At 45.7% G+C, this 19362-nt stretch overlaps 1 protein-coding gene across 4 annotated transcripts in view; it reads left to right on the top strand.

Moving 5' to 3' along the window:
* Nucleotides 1-19362, top strand: part of FOXN3 (forkhead box N3) — a 422773-nt gene that overhangs the window by 374403 nt on the left and 29008 nt on the right. The window lies entirely within an intron of this gene.

Here is a 19362-nt window from a genome sequence, read left to right as displayed (position 1 = left end):
ATAATTCACTTCTAATATAGCAAAAGAAAAACTATAGATGTTCTCCATGTGGAATCCCAGGGTCTGCTCACACTTTTGCCAGTTCCAAGTAAATCTTTCATTGACTGGTCATTCACTCTCTCGCTTCCTCACTCTCTCATTTCCTCTCTCTTCCTCTCTTTCTCCTTCCCTTCTTCCCTCTTCTCTCCTCCCTCCCTAATTTCTGCCCCCTTTTCCATGTAGCAGCTCTCTCTTCCACACAAGCTGCCTTTGTTGGGGTGAGCATCCAGAAAAGAAGGCTGCAGGGCAGGTCCAGGACACTAATGAGATTTGGTAGTTGGTGCTGAAAACCATCTGTCCACATTCAGCGGGAGAGAATTGGTTTCTTGGTTTGTGCAATTGCATACACTGAAGCTCTGATTAGGATCTTTCCTATTCCCTTTAGTTAATAAACATGACCAAGATGCCCTGGCCATTACAGAACAGGAAGACTGATAAGAACTGATTTCTTCGGGAAGTTTAATATCCAAAAGTGTTGCAAGTTTGGGCTCTTGTCCTTCCCGTCTGAAAGCTTCAGGAAGTGAGGGATACATTAGAGGAAGTCAGAGCTTGGTGGGATGGGGTATATTCCCAACGAAAGCCAAACTGAAAGAATTGAGTGCTTTAACAATCTTCTGTGGCAGGCAATCAATAATATTAAGTTTGCATTAAATTCATTAACTTGTTTGGAGGGGGCTGGTGTCTGATTTTCGTGCAAAGAGCTTAGAAGGAGAAAAAAGGCAACTAGAGAGTGTGAAGAAATGTGCTGTTGAAAATAAAATAAAGCAACGTGGAGACTGAATGAGCTGGTTTTGTAGCTGCCCCATGGAAGGCAGAACTTTAGGACATGGGAAGAATGCTTGACATAATATTTGTACTTAGTCTGATGAACCACTGAAGTAGGGAATGTCTTTATAGCACCTACCCTGTTTTTAACCCTCTCCATTGTCAGGTGCAAAGATGGCCAATACTATGGCTGACGGCTAAATGAAGTGTGTCATTCAGATTTCAAAATTTAGTTGCAGAAGGAAATGATGGTATTTGATTTGTGGCTTGTTTGGGTAAATTAATGCACTTTAGGGCTAAATATGGTAGACGCTGGTGTACTGAGCAGTAAGGCAGGACTCAGGGGAATCAAGCCTTTGATTTTATTAGGACGGTTGACAACAGTATGCACAGCGTGGTGTCAAGTCTCAGGTCTGGAACTGTGATAGACAGACACATATTTTGAAAAATACTTACGTTGTATGGAATTGGAACGTCCCAGCCAAAGAGCTACTACATGAAAAGTTCTGGTCAATGTGAGGCTGGAGAATTGACCACTGACACATTGCCCCATCTATAACGGTGGCAGAAGGGGCTTGATTACTTCATTGCTTTGGTATGTTATACAGTGACTTGCATTGAGTTGCAGATAAACTGACCTCAACCTCACCTTTGTGGTGATATATTTACTCTTGTTCCTTGACTTCTCCAACTAGACCATGAGAACACAGTGGCAAAGTTGTATTTTTATTTTTTTTTTAGTAGTAGTGATGTGCCCTTGAAAAAGCATGAAGGCAATTACTCTTTTATCTAAGCTCTAGTTTTGGGCACCATTGAATAGTGGTTAAGTTTTTCTTTTCTGAATAGCGGAGCTTTTACAAATATAGAGAGCCATCATTTATTCTGTAGCTATTCTAGTCAAAAAAAGTAAATTGATAAAAAAAAAAAAAACAAACACCCTATATTTCTCAGAGCAATATATTTGAAGTGCATGCCTCTTCAGAGCAGGAATCTCACTCTGTTGTGATTGGACAGGGTCTCGTGCAGTTGGGAATTTCCCATCTTGTGTTTTAGCCAGGAAGTGCTTAGCCAGGGCTGGGACCCTGCTCCTTCCAGTTTTCCAGCCCTGCCAGAGGATTTAAAAGTCAAGTGGAAGAAGTCGACTATAATTAGGGCTCTTAAGGCTACTGGTGAAAGTGGAGAAGCTTCTTAGAAGGAAAGACTGCTTGGCTCTTGTATAGCAAGCATTGGAATGAAAATAACTCCCAGAGCCCGGAGAGATAGCACAGCGGTGTTTGCCTTGCAAGCAGCCGATCCAGGACCAAAGGTGGTTGGTTCGAATCCCGGTGTCCCATATGGTCCCCTGTGCCTGCCACGAGCTATTTCTGAGCAGACAGCCAGGAGTAACCCCTGAGCACCGCCGGGTGTGGCCCAAAAACAAAAAACAAAAAAAAAAAAAAGAAAAAAGAAAATAACTCTCAAATAAGGAATATACCCCAATATGGATTCCTCTGCTGCATTTGTGCCCCAGGCTTTTCCTCTGTAAGATAATTTCAGATGTTACTTTTTTGCACCAAACTTTTTATTATTAGGTCAGGGATGGGACACATTTGATAGACCACTGGTCTTGCATGTATGAGGTCTTGGATTCGATGCCCAGCACTACCCCTGCATCAACCCCACCCAACACCCGGGTACTCCCCACAGTTCTCTTCTTCTAGGCTTAGCACCGGAAGCAGCCGGACAATGCAGAAATCCAAGTAGAGTTTATTTCCCCAAAGAACGATTCGTTCTACATGATTCAGGCTCTATGCGCTAGAAATATTACTGGGTGAGGCCGATTATGAGGTGTAATAAAATAACAATAAATCAGATTTTTTAAAGTGGAGTCTCTGTTGTAACTTTACAAACCCCTAAAGTGGGAAAACGATGAAGAATTGATCTTTTCAACTTTGCCATTACATGGCTAATTAGACAGTAGGTGCACATAATTACCGGCATATTAATTTGAGTGGTTACTTTCACCTTTTCCCCACGGTTAAAAAAGACCATGTAAAAAGCTCTAGCCATCTGAAGAACTTAAACCTTTCTCCAAGAAAAAGGATAATTAGCAACCCCCAAACAGGACCCACCCAGGTTCTGCAGGGAGGAAGCAGGGACTCCTGACCTCAGAAAGTGCCCTGGAGGCTGCCTGCCTGGCACAGTGACACAGTGGGCAGGACCAGCCCATTGTCCCTGTACATCCCAGTCAGTGTGTGGGCATCACTGTCTGCACGAGGTCACTTGGGATACGCTGGTCACACTTTCACAGAGAGGCATAATTATGACCTCTAATTATGTACAGTTCCGCCTGCTGCGTTAAAGATAATGGCACCTCCTGCTTGGAAGTGTAAGTTAATTGCCTACAGGGGCCAGAGGGGGTGCTGACCTCACCCACTCCCAGCACGAACACCCCCAGCCTCAGCCAGGCTCACACTGTAAGACCTACAAAGGCGGGCCTGCTGTTTCACTGCTCTTGGACACTCATTCCCGCAGAAGGTCAAGTTTAACTCATGTTCAGGAGCAGAAGAAAGCCAGTGAGCCTAGATCTCCCATGCTCTTAAGTTCCAGGCCACGTGTGGTGTTTTTGCAGGCGAAGGACATCTTCTGTGATACGCACAGTTGCTCTAGTGTTCTTTTCCACCTGTTTTTTTTTTTTTCAACTCTTTTTTTTTTTTTTTTTTTTTTTTGGTTTTTGGGCCACACCCGGTAACGCTCAGGGGTTACTCCTGGCTATGTGCTCAGAAGTTGCTCCTGGCTTGGGGGACCATATGGGACACCGGGGGATCGAACCGAGGTCCGTCCAAGGCCAGCGCAGGCAAGGCAGGCACCTTACCTTTAGCGCCACCGCCCGGCCCCTTTTTTTTTTCAACTCTTAAATTTTTTTCCTTAGGACAGATGGGCAGTAACAGCAGGGCCAGGAGTCTTGGGCAACTGGGAAGTGTTGAGATGAGGTGTAGGTGTCAGCCACAACATTGCAAGCATGAGACCCAAACTACAATAACTGAGCTAAAAATGTGCCTGTCTAGGAGATGGGTTGGGAGTTTGGGAGGAGCCTGGGGACATTGGTAGAGGGAAGTCTCACAGGTGGGGGTAGATGGGTGTTGGAACATTGGATGCTTGGAATGCTATTAGAACAACTTCGTAAACCATGGTGCCTTAATTAAAACTTTTTTTAGTAAAGAAAAAAATTAAAGGGTTTGTTTTCTAAATCCTTCACAAATAGGAAATACATTTTGAAAAACAACTCTTGTAGGGCATTGCTGTAGACTATGAAAAATGGGCTTCTCAACTCCATTCCCATTCATCCAAAGCTCATCAAGCCCTCTCACACATACCCAACTAACTCCCAGGGAGCCCCGAGCAAGTCCCAAGATACCACGTCATTTCCTCTCTGTGTTTCAGAAAACAATTCAAAAATGAAAAGTTTCTTGTTTACAAAACGAGACGTGCTAGCAGCAACATGCCTCATACCATTCTTCATATGAGTTGCTTGGTAGTTCATCAGTGCTGATTTATTACTATTTCAATTTTTTGGGGGGGAGTAGTACTTGTTACTTTGCCATATTTTTGGAATCAAGACTCAACTAAGGTTCATATTGATTATTGACTGTCTCCTTAAATTATTTTTAATCTTTAGGTTCCCTTGTTATCTGATGATGTCCGTCTCATGTCCTTGCTGCTGATGCAGCTGTGGAAGGTTGTTGGGTGATTTCCGCAGTCTGGATTTGACACATTCATTGTAATGGAGACTGCATGCTGGAGGCTTTGTAGCACACCTGGCCTCTTCTCTCGAGCCTCTGCCACCACACCTCAAAACATCACACTCACTATGACCATGAATCTCAGCCCTGTGTGTGTGTGTTGTGGTGGGGGAAGAGGTACTGCATGCCTCAAGTGTGTGTGTGGGGGGGGGGGTAAGAGGTACTGCATGCCTCCCTATTGGAGAATCTCTGCTCTGGAGACTAAATGGAAATTCAGACTAAACGTCTTTTGTTTGTGATTGCTGCTTGGTTTAGCTTTTCCAAGATTATTTCTAAGTATGTGGTGTTGCACCTTATCAGGTGAGACATTGTATCTGATTGTCAAGTTTTGTGATGTTGACTGCTGATGATCACTGCTTAGATAAATTAATTAGAGACTGCAAATTGGGGTTATAATTTTATCACTCCCCTCCCCCCATGTTTCCTGGAAAACTTCCATAAAAGAATCAGGTATGATTCATATCGGAAAAGCAAAATGATTGCTGACTTTTATGAATTTTCAAAGGAAAAATCTTCCTGGAGTTTCTGTGTTTTTATTGTTACTTTGGGGTCCATACTCAGAGGTGCACAGGCTTACTCTGGGCTCTTCATTCAGGAATCATTTCTGGTAGGCCTTGCTGTGTGGTACTGGGAATTCAACTCGAATTGGCCATATACAAAGCAAGTAAGTGCTCACCTGCTATACTACTGTTCTGGGCTGAGTTTCCGTGTTTTTTTTTAAAAAATAGCATTGTGAACTATTGGGTTCCAAGTGTATGTGATGGGTTTAAGTGTGGCCTATAGTAAGCATCTTCATGGGAGCCCTAGTTGTGCCACTAGGTCAGCAGGGTACCTTAGAGTCAGTTTCTGAGTTGTTCAACTTGAAACTGGTATCGTTGTGTGATCTGGTGCTAGAGGCTTGTAGTATTTCCTGCTCCAGCCTGGATGGCCATCATGTCTCTAAGGGGTCCTGGTTTCCTGAGGGGAAATGTCAGAAGTATTGCATTATGCCATTCCAATTTTGCTGTATGTGCCTTTTTTTTTTTTTTACCAGACCAAATAGTGCTCTTCCTCTTTCTTTCTTTCTTTCTTTCTTTCTTTCTTTCTTTCTTTTTCTTTCTTTCTTTCTTTTTTTCTTTTTCTTTCTTTCTTTCTTTCTTTCTTTCTTTCTTTCTTCTTCTTTCTTTCTTTCTCTTTCTTTCTTCTTCTTTCTTTCTTCTCTCTCTCTCTCTCTCTTCTCTTTCTTCTCTTTTTCTCTTTCTCTTTCTCTCTCTCTTTCTTTCTTCCTTCCTTCCTCCTTCCTTCCTTCCTTCCTTCCTCCTTCCTTCTTTCCTTCTTCCTTCCTTCCTTCTTTCCCTCCCTCCCTCCCTCCCTCCCTCCCTCCCTCCCTCCTTCCTTCCTTCCTTCCTCTTCCTTCCTTCCTTCCTTCCTTCCTTCCTTCCTTCCTTCCTTCCTTCCTGTTCTTTTTCTTTTTCTTTTTTTGGTTTTTGGGTCACACACAGCAGTGCTCAGAGGTTACTCCTGACTCTTCACTCAGAAATCGCTCCTGGCAGGCATGGGGGACCATATGGGATGCCGGGATTCAAACCATCTTCCGTCCTGGTTGGGCTGTGTGCAAGGCAAATGCCCTACCACTGTGCTATCTCTCCAGCCCTGATTATTCTCATTTCTACACTCAGAGATAGAACCCAGGTTGGCTATGCATAAGACATACACTTTAACTCCTATACTATCCTCTCACCTAATTTTAAGTTACTACTAATTTTAATCATATTTTTTGTTTGCAAGTAAATTCTTTATAGTACCTGGATAATACATGTGGTTTCTGTTTTTTAAACTTGTTTTTAAAAAATGTATTTATTTTTTAATAAATTTTTAAGCACCATGATTTCAAGCATGTTTGTAGTTGGATTTCAGTCATAAACAGAATACCCCCTTCACCAGTGTAACATTCCCACATAAAAATGTATTTTATTTTTTAAATGAGCCCAGGAAATCTAAGGCTTGGAGCTCAGAGATTTCTCCTGGCAGTGCTCTGAGGGATATGTGATTGGAGGGGTAAAACCGTCTTACCCACTGTACTCTTTTTCCAGCCAGCCTGCTTCTTATGAGTTCCCTCATTCTGGAATACATCTTCTTTCTATATAATCATAAACTGCTCTGGAAACTAAGATCAATGTTTTTGTTACATGTCAAGTGAATGTTACAGAATAGACCAGAGAGTATGGAAATGACAGTTCTGAGCTAGCCCCAAGGAGCCTTTGTGAATCTAGTGATTGTTTCTAGAAGTTACTATGCCTGGAAACTGATGGTGACCTAGAATGAATGGGGCTTCTTCCAAGTGAGCTTCCTTCCTGCTGCTCATCGGCAACCTTGACCTGGGACCAGACCAGCTCTTCATCAGGCCTCAGCAAGCTAGCAGAGGCCGTCGTTCTGCATGCTGCCAGCCCTCACTCACACTTCAACAAACAAGTGCAAAACTGTCTTTCTGGTGTCTCCTTTCTGCTCTGATAATGCTCCTGGAAAAACTGTCAGAGATGTGGGGTACGTTCCGCCGGATTCTCCACTCAGTACCCCAAAACCATCATCTGAGCCATGGAGCTAGCTCAGAGAGGTGGTTCTTGGGCCTTACATGACTGAGGCCCTTAGTTCCCCTCACCACCTACCTCTTTGCCCCTGCATGACCTCATGACACCCCCATTGCTGGACCTGAGCACCAGAACCATTAGCAATGGGTCTTAGATCCCCCAGCATCATCATCAGGCATCCCACCATCACAAAGGTCAGTGTTTTTCAGACCTGAAAAGCCAGTGACAGAGGGAATTTGTGTGTGTGTGTGTGGGGGGGGTCACACAGTGGTATGCTCTATACTCAGGAATCACTCCTTTCAGACTCAAGGAACCACATGAGATCCTTGAGATCGGACCCAGATCAGCTGCATGCAAGGCAAGGGCACTGTACTTGTGGTTGTACTAGTACTCTGGCCCAGAAGGAATTTTAGCTTTCCCTAAGTACAAATGAGGCAGACCCATTAGAAGGGAAAGATTATTTCAGAAAGTGAATGTGCATTGGCTTCCCATGGGGACTGTGAAAGAAGGGAGAGTGTCCCTACTGACAGAGAGTCCATCTCTTTGGGGGAGACCCAGAGGCTATATAAAAGATCCTCCCCCCACTCCTCCCAAGGCAGGTATCCAAGAATGAAAGGTGATGATGCTAAAGTTGAGGAGGAACTGATCACTCTGGCCAGGCCTGCTGAGGCGTTGCCTGACAATGCTGCCCTGAATTTCTACATTGTGACTTTCTTCAAATAGACTACCTGCTGCCATCACCCCATTACCAACACACACACACACACACACACACACACACACACACACACACACACACACCAGTGTCAGCTTCTAGGCATAATGTGGCGCCATCTCCAGTGGGCTCAGTGGACAGGAGTGGGAAAAGCAGAGCCCCAAACATGGCACCCTTTCCAGTTTTTCCTGAAAAGCAACTTAAAAAAATTTTTTTTCTACCTGGGGAAATAGAGTGAGAAACAAATTTAGAATGGGAAAGGGAGGAGAGGAGGAGGAAGAGGAGCGCAACTTAGCATTCTCTCCATCATGATTCATGGCACTGCCCAGCTCTTTGGAATTTTTTTCCTTAGAACCTCCCCTCTGCCCCTCAACTGCCTCCATCACATCATCACATTCTCTAGAGTAATTATTTGGAGGGGGGGCTCCTCATTGGCCCAGCAGGGTGGGCTGAATGTCCCTTACCAAACATCAAGGTGGGAACAGCTGGACAAAACAGACGTATAGACTGACCTGGGTGGAGAAAACAATGTGTTTCCAAGCTGAGTCTCATTTTGTTATTTTCTCTAGTTGTTTTTTTTTGTTTGTTTGTTTGTTTTTTTGTTTTTGCTTTTTGGGCTACATTCAGCAATGTTCAAGGGCTACAAAGGATTTACTCCTGGCAGGTTCAGGGACCTCAATGGATGTATGGGGTATTGAACTCCGAGGTCAACTATGGGCAAGGCAAGACAAGCACCTACCTACTTAACCCACCCACTCTCTCAGGCTCCTGTTCTTCATACTTTAACACTCCACCCCCTTCCAAAAGTCTTTTTTCCTAAAGGTTCCATGGTCACCTTTGGGAAAGTGATCTCTGGAATACAGGCTAGGCTAAGAAATTGACATCATCTCAGGAAAAGTGAGCTAGAGGAATCTAGAAAGTGTGAGAGAAGTGCCAGTCCACAGCAGAGGTGGCTTTGACAAGGGGAGGGCTGGGGGCACATCCTGTCCCCATATTTCTTGGTTTTGCTTCTATAACACATGTGGGTCACTGTTCTTTTTACCCTTCTGTAGTGATGAAAAAGTACCCAGAGTGCCCTGATGACAACTTCCTCCCACCCGCCTGCCGCAAAGTGCCTTTCCCCACCCACCTTTGTGCAGTTTGACCTGGATCTCTTCTGGCAGATTTGCTGATCTCTTCCTGGTTCTCCCACCCCACTCCACTTTCACCCCTGCCTCCCCCATAATATTGAATGAAACCTTTGTTGGGTCTGAGTCTTCTCTAGGAATAAAGGCAGAGCACCCAGAGGAGGAAATCAGGCCTGGTCTTTGAAAGCAATGTTGGGCCATTGCCCGGCACTAGGGACTCTATGTTTCTTATTGTACACCTCGTGATTTGTTTGGGGAAGAGAGTTTAGCGTAAGACTGACCGTATGGCTGGATAGTCAGGAACTGAGGGGGGGATTGTTGGTTTTAGTCATATTTGTTGTTGTTTCCGGTAAACGTGATGCAAATCCAAAATACGAGGGAACCTTCCAATGTTTGACTCCTTACAGCCAAAGTACTAGTTGCCCGGGAAAAAAGCCTTTCCCTGCAAACATTCTGGAAATTGTGTTCAGAAATGATTTCCGTGTGCCCAGCAGAAATCAGCTCATCACTTGTGGTTAGACTCAAAATTGAAACCCAAGCGAATCATTCCCCATCTCCTCACCCACAGGCTCTTGGAATGTTCTTGCTCTTGCTGACCCAGATCCTGGGGGTGGGTTGGGAGGAAGCAGCTTCTCTCTCTCCCAATAGCACAATGTCATGTTTTGCATCTCATTCGGTGGGAAATGTTCACGTGTTTCCTTCCATTGGCTCCTAGACAGCTGCTTCAAGGCATCTCATTTACCACTTCCATGGTATCAGGGAAGAAGTCAGCATTGGGGAGTTGAGATGCTAGCTAGAAGCCCCATTGGTGAGCAATGTGACTCAGCTAGTAGGAGAGTGGGAGAAAAGCCCTCTCAGGATCTAGGCAAAAGGCTGGGCTATGGCCACATGTGTGTCAGGAGCTCAACTTTAGCTATGCAGACCCTGAGAAGACCCTCCTGAGGAAGGAGGGCTTAAGTGGCATGGACGCTGAGCTCCTTCGGCCTTCAGGGAGAACACTGAATTTGGAAGCCTCTGCTGTGGGTGTATTTGGGAACCAATCTCCATCTCTCAAGCTCTGCATCTCCCGGTTACAGCACATGAAAGACCCCGAGAGCAGGCGCTCTGGCTTCCAGCCCAGGATGTGCTCTGAATCAGTCCTTATCTTTCAGGACCTTTCCTTCGAGCCTGCTTCTGCATGAAATGGAATTAGGGGTGGTGATGCATTGTTGGTTTAGACGTATGCAAACAGGGTCCTAAGTGATGGCACTTTCTCGGATTGGGCAGGGGTTTCCTCAGATAGTGCTCCCCCCAGTATTTCTTTAAGGAGATTGTGAAGTGTATGTGGGGGTAAGGGAACCTAAGTACCCCCCAAAGTCATGGGCAGATCAGCATTACCCCTTCTCCAACTGGGTTGAAATGAAGATCTTGTTGCAACCAACATCTTGTTAGTTTCTGCTCAATTAATTTTTGGTTTTAATTTGCTTCTTTTGGGGGGGGGTATGTCTTTTGAACCACACCCGGCTCTCGGGTTACTCCTGGCTCTGCACTCAGGTCATTCCTGGCAGTGCTCTGGGGACCATTGGGATGCCAGAGATTGAACCTGAGTCGGCCATGTGCAAGGCAAATACCCTCTCCACTGTGCTATTGCTCTGGACCCCTGGGGGGGGCTTTGTTTATTCAAAATAGCAAGAGTTTGGAGTTTCCCCTGAATTCAGCTTTGGGGAGAAACAAGACCATTCTTGATATTCTCTAGCTCTGACACCCTTCATCAAGATAATTTTCAGATCTCAGCTTGGAGGCCAGTGAGGCATGATGAGGTAGCTATTTTTCCTTAAATTCTTTCCATCATGAAGGTTGTCCGCCACCATCATCTTGTCTGGTGAGAAGCAACAGTTGTGTGCCACAGGTCGCTGTGCTGACTGCCATATGTGTGTACCCCTCAGCTAAAAGGGAAACGGAAGGCCTGTTGGTAGGAACTGATCCAGGTAACTGGCTAGCCCCGCCTGGCCTGCAGCCTTCCTGATCAGAGGTGTTAGCTATCTCAGTTGATCGCAGCCAGAGTCCTTGCAAAGCCACAAACATAGATTGTATCTTAGCTTCCATCTACTTGCTTAGGTTTTTTTTTTTTTTTTTTTTTAAATAAAAAGAGCCGAGGGGGGAGCCATCAGCCACAAAGTGAACATTCTGTGTGTGTCTCTTGGATGCCACCCACCTGAGGTCATCTGGTGCAAAGAACTGTTTTTCTGGTTCATGGCATAGGCACAAAAGTGGTGAGATAGGGTTCCACAGCCGTGGACTGGATAATTCAGGGAACACAGAAGGGTGTCATGGATATGAAGATGTTACCAAGTACTCCTTGCCTTACTCCCTTTCTCATAGGCAGAACTAGCCCAATTTTGTGCATGAAGCTTAGAGGTGTCCTAATGAAACTCCACATCTATCTAAACCCACCCAAAAATGCACTTCTAGGGGCTAAAGAGATAGCACCGTAAGTCTCTTGTCTTCTATGCCGATGACCTGGGTTCGATTCCCCACATCCCAAATGATCCACCAAGCACCACCAGGAGTGATTGTTGAATCGCAGAGCCTGAGCATTGTTAGGTGTGGCCCCAAAACAAAATAAGATGCACCTCTTGGGATTATATCCTGGCAACTTGCTGGCTTGTTGAATGGTTTTCCTCTTTCTTGTACTCCTGACTCTGAAAGCCATCCAAATTTATTCTTTCTTAATAGCTAGGAACCAGCCAAAGACTTTGCAATGCAGAGTTATAGGAGATGGTTTGTTCTACAGCCCAGAGACAGTTTAGAGTTAGATATGACAGCTGTCCCTAGAGTTCCAGTCAGTACTAGCTAGAAGAGCTCTTAGGGGAAGGGCTTGTACACTGGAATGACTGATCTAAAGGGGCTATTCTCCATCCTAGCCACACAACCCTAATGAGTTTGCACAGCGCTCAGTATAGTCAGGTAAGGCCTGGTGGATGGGTTTCTATGAATCCCGAGGGACTAATTCTGTAGCACATCTCTAAATTTAGGGCTCCCATGTATTTCTATTTATCCCAATCCATGCGCACTGAGTCTCAGGCTAGATACCCAGCCATGCCTTTGTTCTGCAACTCTTCATCTGGCACCTCCCTGTTGGGAGGGGGGCACACCTGGCTGTGCTCAGGGCTTGTTCCTGGCTCTGCATTTAGGGATTACTGGTGGTGGGGCTCAAGGGACACTATGGAGTGGTAGGATCAGACCTGGGTCAGCTCACATACTGGGCAAAAGCCTTATCTACTATCCTATTTCTCCCACCACCAGAACCCATTTTGTACCCCATGTCCCAGCACTGTGCTGGGGGCCATGGAGAAGGTGCTGGATAAGGCAAATAGGCCCCTGTGATAGGCTTCACACTGCAGCAGAGTGCAGGAAAATATACACATGCCAGAGTTCAGGCTGCAAGAGGGCCCATGTGTGCACTGTCCATGGTTGGATATTTTTGTAGGGCTTCTGGGACCTCTTCTACTCGTATATACAAAGACCTTTCATCATTTTGTGAGATATCCAAGGCATGAGGGCAAGAGAAGAGAAATAGGCATGCAGCCTTGTGCAAGATATGGATTCCTAGGGGATTCCTAGGGTATAAGTCCTAGACTTTCCCTTTGGGGGTGGTTTGGGCCACACCCGGTGATGCTCAGGGATTACTCCTGGCTATGCGCTCAGAAATCACTCCTGGCTCGGGGGACCATATGGGACACTAGGGGATCGAACTGCAGTCCGTCCTCGGTCAGCCGCATGCGAGACAAACACCCTACTACGCACCACTGATCCAGCCCCTGTAGGCTTTCCTTTGCAGAGAGTGATTCCCACTCTCCTGTCAGCCTGCCCAGAGGGGCTAAGGATGGGATTCACCTGTTTGTGCAGATTCTGTAGCAGTTGGGATCAAATGGAGGACAAAGATGATTTCATTGGGTAAAGAAAAAATGTCCTCTGTGGTCTCTTTCCTCTGATGCCACATTCAGAGGAAGAAAAATGGGAAAGTAACTGGAACCTTTCCAGATCCCCGCACTCTTTAGCCAGATGATCTGGTATCCACAGTGTCTCCAACAGCTGTCCAGAGCATCAGACCCCTGTAGACCAGGGCCAGAAGGACCCTTCCTCTTTGCCTGATGGGGTGTTAGCAGCTTGGAAGTGTCAACCAAATACTTCTGAGACTCCAGAAAGGGAATAATGGGTCTGGGGACTCTAGGAGCAGAGTCAGGTATGGAGGAGTCAGAGCAGAAACCAAACACACCTTCAACAGCCTCCCACTTCCAATTAAAAGGGACTGAGTCCTTGGGGCCTGACAGGCACATGAAAATGAACAGCAGACCCAGGGCTTGAACCCAGGAACCCTCACACCCTGCCTGGTGCCTGCCTTGCCAGCCACATAGAAGTACATTTTGCAGCACACCACTCCCATGTTGGAGAAATCAACCTTAAAAAAAGAAAAAAAAAAAAAGGATGGATGGATGGATGGAGAGAGAGAGAGAGAGAGAGAGAGAGAGAGAGAGAGAGAGATCCAAATCACTGAACCAGAGGTTCTTGAGGCTTCATTACCTCTTTCTCTCATATACAATGTAATTGTATATGTTCTTTCAAGAGAATAGGGTTAAAAAACATCTTTCAGAGCTGTGTGATCATTTTTCGGGCTCCTACTGCAGAGAAGTGGCAATGCACTAAGATAGCTGCATTAGAGTTGAAAATGGAAATGGGCCTCTGGGAACCTGTCCAGAGGAGCAGCCAGTTTGTTCCTGAAGTGTGAGTTTCACAGGTGGCATTTTTATCCAAATTGAAGCCTTGAGATGGGATCTGTTTAAAGACCATCTCATGACTTTATTTAAGCATCCCTAAAAGATGTGTGGTGTTTCCCCGTCCTTAGCCAAGGATCAGTGGATTGGATTCCTGTTTCAAAGCTCTCAATTCTGTACTGCTGGGAAACTGCACTCCAGAAATAAAGGAATCAGGTCTCTTCATTCATCTGCACTCCAAGATGGCATCCCAGCTCACCAGAAATACAAGTACAACACATAGGATACTTCTGCCAAGATGTTCATTCCAAAAAGAGTTCTTAGCTGAGCTGGCTTCCATTTTATCTTATATTGATAGAAACTGGAGGAAACCATCTATTGGATGGGAGAAAATATTCTCTCTCTCTGTTTCTCTCTTTCTACTTCTCTCTATCTCTCCATCCCTCCTTCTCCCTCTCTTTCCCTCTCCATCTCTCCTCCTCTTTCCCTCTCTCTCTCTCACTCTCTCACACACACACACATTTTGAGGCCATACATAGCTGTGCTCTCAAGAGGCTAGTCCTGGTTCTGTGCTCAGAGATCACTCCTGTCAACACTTGGGGGACCATGTGCAATGTCGGGGATTAAACTAGAGCTGTGGTGTACAAGGCAAGTGCCTTAACCCACTATATAAATCCACTCCTTCAAATCCTCTCTTCTAAGCCCAGTGCCACCAATTAACTGACTCCCTTCTTCATATCTAATCCTGGATCCTTCACCCTTCACACCCTTCATATCACCATCTGCTGTGCCTCTGAAACAAAAGCTTCCCTTCACCCCTAGGCAGCCACCCTGTCCTCTCACACATCTGCAGCCCCAAAGCACCAAAGCCAGTTTCTTCTGTGCAAAGCATCCTGCCCATAAAAGGCAGCCAGCCAGCCCTCTGCTCCCTCAGGCGTGGCCCCTCACTCCTTTCTCCTAGCAACAGAGAAGGGCCCAGGGCTTGTAGAGAGAAGCCAGGCACCAGGCCTAGGCTTGAGGGTAAGAGGCTCAGTACAGAGGCCTGTCTCAGTCTTCTGGTTCTACAAAATAAAAAGGTTCAGTGGGTAGTAAAGAGTTGGGCTCCTAGGTTCAATTCCCAGCACCACATGGTCCCCTAAGTATCGCCAAATTGGCCCTGGTGGTACCAGTCTCACAGGACCCAATCCACATGTGCATCTTTGGGCAGAGAAGGAAAGAGAACATAGTATGAACATCATGGTATGTTCTTATGCATGAAAAAGTCATCTGGGGAAACTTCAGATGATGTAGATGAAAGGGTGCCAAACTATGTTATTAAGTGTCAAAGTGGGAGTAAAGATTTCAGAGGGTTTTTTCCAAAGAACCCCCTTTTTTCAAAGGACCAGATCTTGTGTGTGAGTGTGATCATTTCCCGATGTGTTTATAAAGAACATTATTGTGGGGAAGGGCGTTTGGCTTCTCACAGGAGATCTACCTTGTTTCTTAGTTCCAGTGAGCCTACTGGCTTTTAAGAAGGGAAAAGACTGTGGCAATTTTAATAATAGATGAGACTAAAGAATGGTAGCACCTGTTGGCACATTGAAGGCCGAAGATGGTCCCAGGAGGGTAGGGTTGGTAGCTCCAAAGTCAATGCCAGCCAATCTAGAGGGTGCCTTCATCGAAGGCAGGTTGAACTTGGTCCTCTTTCCCAGCAGGCTTACTGTCCTCTTGACACTCCTGCAATCAAATGGGGGCCCCCTCTAGTGCGCTCAACTGAGGCCCCATGTTCTAGGACTGCTTCTCCATTTTACTTACCTGTCAGCCTGACCTGGACCCCAGGAAGCATGATTTTTGGTAGAATACCAGGAACACATTCAACAAAAGGGGCTCACAGGGTAAAAATAAATTTCTGCTGCATCCAGGGAGGCAATGATGTCTTGGTTTAGGGGCCAGAGCAATAGTAATGGGTGTTTTGCCTTGGCACACAAGCTGACCCACATTGAATCCCTAACCCCCCCCCCCCCCATATGATGACCCAAGTACTACCAGGTGTGATTACTGAGTTCAGAGCCAGGAGACCCTGACCACTGCTGAGTGTGGGCCCAAAACAAAACAAACAAAAAAGGTACCAACTAGAATAGATTTTTTCACAAAAGACAATGTACAAGAAACTCCTGGAAAGGTTAAGCATATGCAGTTCAATTTGTCAATAGAGATTTTAACAAACACTATGAACATCTAGAGAACCTACTCACATCTACTAGAATGACTGTAAGGGCTAAATAAAGGGTTAACGGGTTTTTATTGTTGGCACCCAATGTGGATTTACGGGGAACTTTTCATATTTGGTACAATGACCTTGGAGGAAAGTTGGGCCATCCTCCTTGAAGTGAAATCAGTACTTAGCAACAGTTCCCAAAGAAAATGAAAATAGATGTCCATCAAGAATGGTACAAAGTTTATGGCAGTTTTATACCCCAAATATTCATCTGCAGATAAGACATGGTTAATTGTGCCAATATTCACACAATGGGAGATGGAGCCTGACCACCAGGGTTAAGGGGCATACTGGTTTACTCCCTTCATGGTGAATAATAGCAGGACTCCAGGCCAAGGCTCTTAGTAGGGTGATAGAAGGGTATTTGGGATCTTAGATCTTTATCTTGTCTGTGGTGCTAGGTATAACTCTTGTAAAACGGGTCAAAAACTACCCAAACTCCATGGAAAATTGGGATATTTTATCTCTAAAATCTTGGCCCATGATAAAGTTGTTGTTCTTTTTTTTTTTTTTTTGATCACACCCAGCAGTGCTCAGGATTATTCCTGGCTCTATGTTCAGAAAAATCGCTCCTGGCAGGCTCGGGGGACCATATGGGGTGCCAGGATTTGAACCACCGTCCTTCTGCATCTAAGGCAAACACCTTACCACTGTGCTATCTCTCCGGCCCCCAATAAAGTGTTCTTTTAACAACTTTTTCTCCACTAACTCCCTAGGGAAAGGCTTGGCACCATTGGCTGTTATACACATACTGGCATAAACACACTGGGGCTGTGTTCTCAAGCCATTTGCCATCTTCCTGTTTGCCAGCTCACCTACCCAGAAGTCAGCGGGTGGGCGGGGGGCTTAGTCGATGGGGCATGCCCAGGGTTTTTGCCTTTCCTTCTATTTTTGCCCAATTGGCTATGTCTTCAGGGGTTTCAAACCTCCTGGGAACCATCCCAGGCAGGGATGGAGAATGGGTCTTGAAGGAGTCAATTCTGAATGAGATTGGGGGTAGCCTGTGGCCTCCCTCATGACAGACCCGGAAACCGAGACAGAGCGTGACAAAGCCGCCTCAGCACTTGTATAGTTAGAAGCCTCTAGCATGGCAGAGCTTGCTAGAAGGAAAGGTTTGGTCTTGTTGGTACTTAGTTTATGTATTCACTTGGCATGACTGAGTTGGGAGTTGTGAATGGCTGTGCTGTGGGTCTCAAACACAGTGGATCCTGGACACCAGCCAGCCAGGTCAACCCTGCTTGTTGGCCTACTGTGCTCAAAGCCTCAGCAAGGGCCAAGAATGCTTAATTGGTCAGAAATAAACCCAGAAAGGGGCCCTTCCTAAAAGAGGAAGTAGTAGGCCTCAGCCTTAGCCTCGCTCCCAGGTGCCACCCCTGAACTACTTGAGCCTTGCTGCTTGTTGGGGCTGCCAAACATATCCTGATACTATGAGTCCTTGTGTTGGCAGCAGGTCCTGAGTCAGGGATAAGCAGGCAGAGCCATGGGAACCCTGTTGCCTTGAGGAAATGTTCAGTTCATAATTAATTCTTCAACTAGTACACACACATCTCCACACACAGACACAGACACACACAAAGACACACACACATATATATTTAATATCTGTGGGGTGCAATGACTGTTTTAAAATTTTCACCCCAGGAGTTGCCAAATAGTTAATTTACCTGTCTCTCACATAATGTACTTATTAAAATAAACTTTACTTTTAGAGTGTAAGCAATGAGCTTCCTGCAGGCAGAATGGAAAAGGCCTGCAGAGTGAGTTTTGGTTATTGTGCGTTTTTGGGGGGGGGGGCTGGTATTGGGGAGTCTCTCTGCTAAATTAGCATCATCTATATCATTCATCACTTGTGGGAATTTTTTTCTGCATCCTATTTCTCTCCTAGAATTAACTGCACAGATAAAATACAACAAATTAACTTTGTTCTAAGTTAAGAAAACTTCATTTTCTAGCGAAGTTTTTAGGTTTTCCTTTTTTGTTTTTTATTTTTCTTTCTGTTTTTGTTTTGTTTTTGGGGGGTGTTTGTTTTTATTTTGGGCTACAACCCGTGGCATTCGGGTTGGTTACTTCTGGCTCTGTGTTCAAAAATCACTCCTGGCAGGCTCAGGGGACCATATGGGATGCTGGAGATCAAACCCAAGTTGGTTCCAGGTCAGTCGCATGCAAGGCAAATGCCCCACCCACTGTGATATTGCTCCAACCCTGTGTTAAGGATTTCTTTCCTTTTTTTGGGGGGGGGGCACACACATTTGATGCTCAGAGGTTACTCCTGGCTAAGTGCTCAGAAATTGCCCCTGGCTTGGGGAGACCATATGGGTCGCCGGGGGATCATCAAACCGCGGTCCTTCCTTGGCTAGCGCTTGCAAGGCAGACACCTTACCTCTAGCACCACCTCACTGGCCCCAAGGATTTCTTTTAAGCTAATTTTTTGTTTGCTTGTTTTTAGTTTTGGGGCCACAGCCGGTGACGCTCAGGATTTACTCCTGGCTATGTGCTCCGAAATGCACTCAGAAATAGCTTGGGGGACCATATGGGACGCCCGGGGATCCAACCGCGGTTTGTCCTAGGTCAGCGCATACAAGGCAAACGTCCTACCGCTTGTGCCACCGCTCTGGCCCCTCTTTTAAACCAATTTCTAGCATTGTGTCACAAGACCATTAGTAAATCAAATTTGGGGAGGGGGAATTTGAGGGAGTCTAGTTGTAGGAAAGATGTAGGAAGTTGTAGAAAAGATGACAACTTAGAGTCTCTGCTCCCAGCCCCACATCTGCCTCTTGTCCCTGGGCTTGGTGGGCACTGGGACCCTGGCTCTGGCCTTCTGCTACCTCCTTCAATTGCTCTCTTCATTTCCTAGCACTGGCACAGGCTGGGCTTCGTTCAGCTCCAGCCATGTCCTGAGCCAATCATCGTGTGATTCGCCCCCAGGGCAGCTGTGCAGCTTTGCCTGGGCAGATGCTCTTTTCAACCTATTCACTGACCATTCTTGGGGGTTGTTTACTGTTGCTATGGTGACTTTCATTTCCATAGCAGCCGGGGGTGCTGTTTCTCAAAGGAAAATGAATTTAGTTATAACAGGATAATAATTTTTTTCCCTCCATAACCTGCCATCTGTCAACCACTGGACCCATAGGATACAGAAGCTTATTAAGAATTACCACAATGAAGCCTTGAGTTTTGAGGGGTTTCATTTTGGTTCTGTTTCTTTTTTTGGTTTGTTTGTTTGTTTGTTTGTTTGGGTCCTGTATGTAAAGCAGGAATAGCGTGGAAGCCATCGACGCACCCTTCACAGCAGAACTTTAATTTTTTGTTTCTCTCTGAAGGTGTGGTGTGTTTCATGTTGCACTAATGCGTTCCCC

This window comes from Suncus etruscus, chromosome 3, assembly GCF_024139225.1.
Source record: "Suncus etruscus isolate mSunEtr1 chromosome 3, mSunEtr1.pri.cur, whole genome shotgun sequence".
NCBI classification, from domain to species: Eukaryota; Metazoa; Chordata; class Mammalia; order Eulipotyphla; family Soricidae; genus Suncus; species Suncus etruscus.
This window is presented reverse-complemented; position numbering and strand designations above follow the sequence as displayed.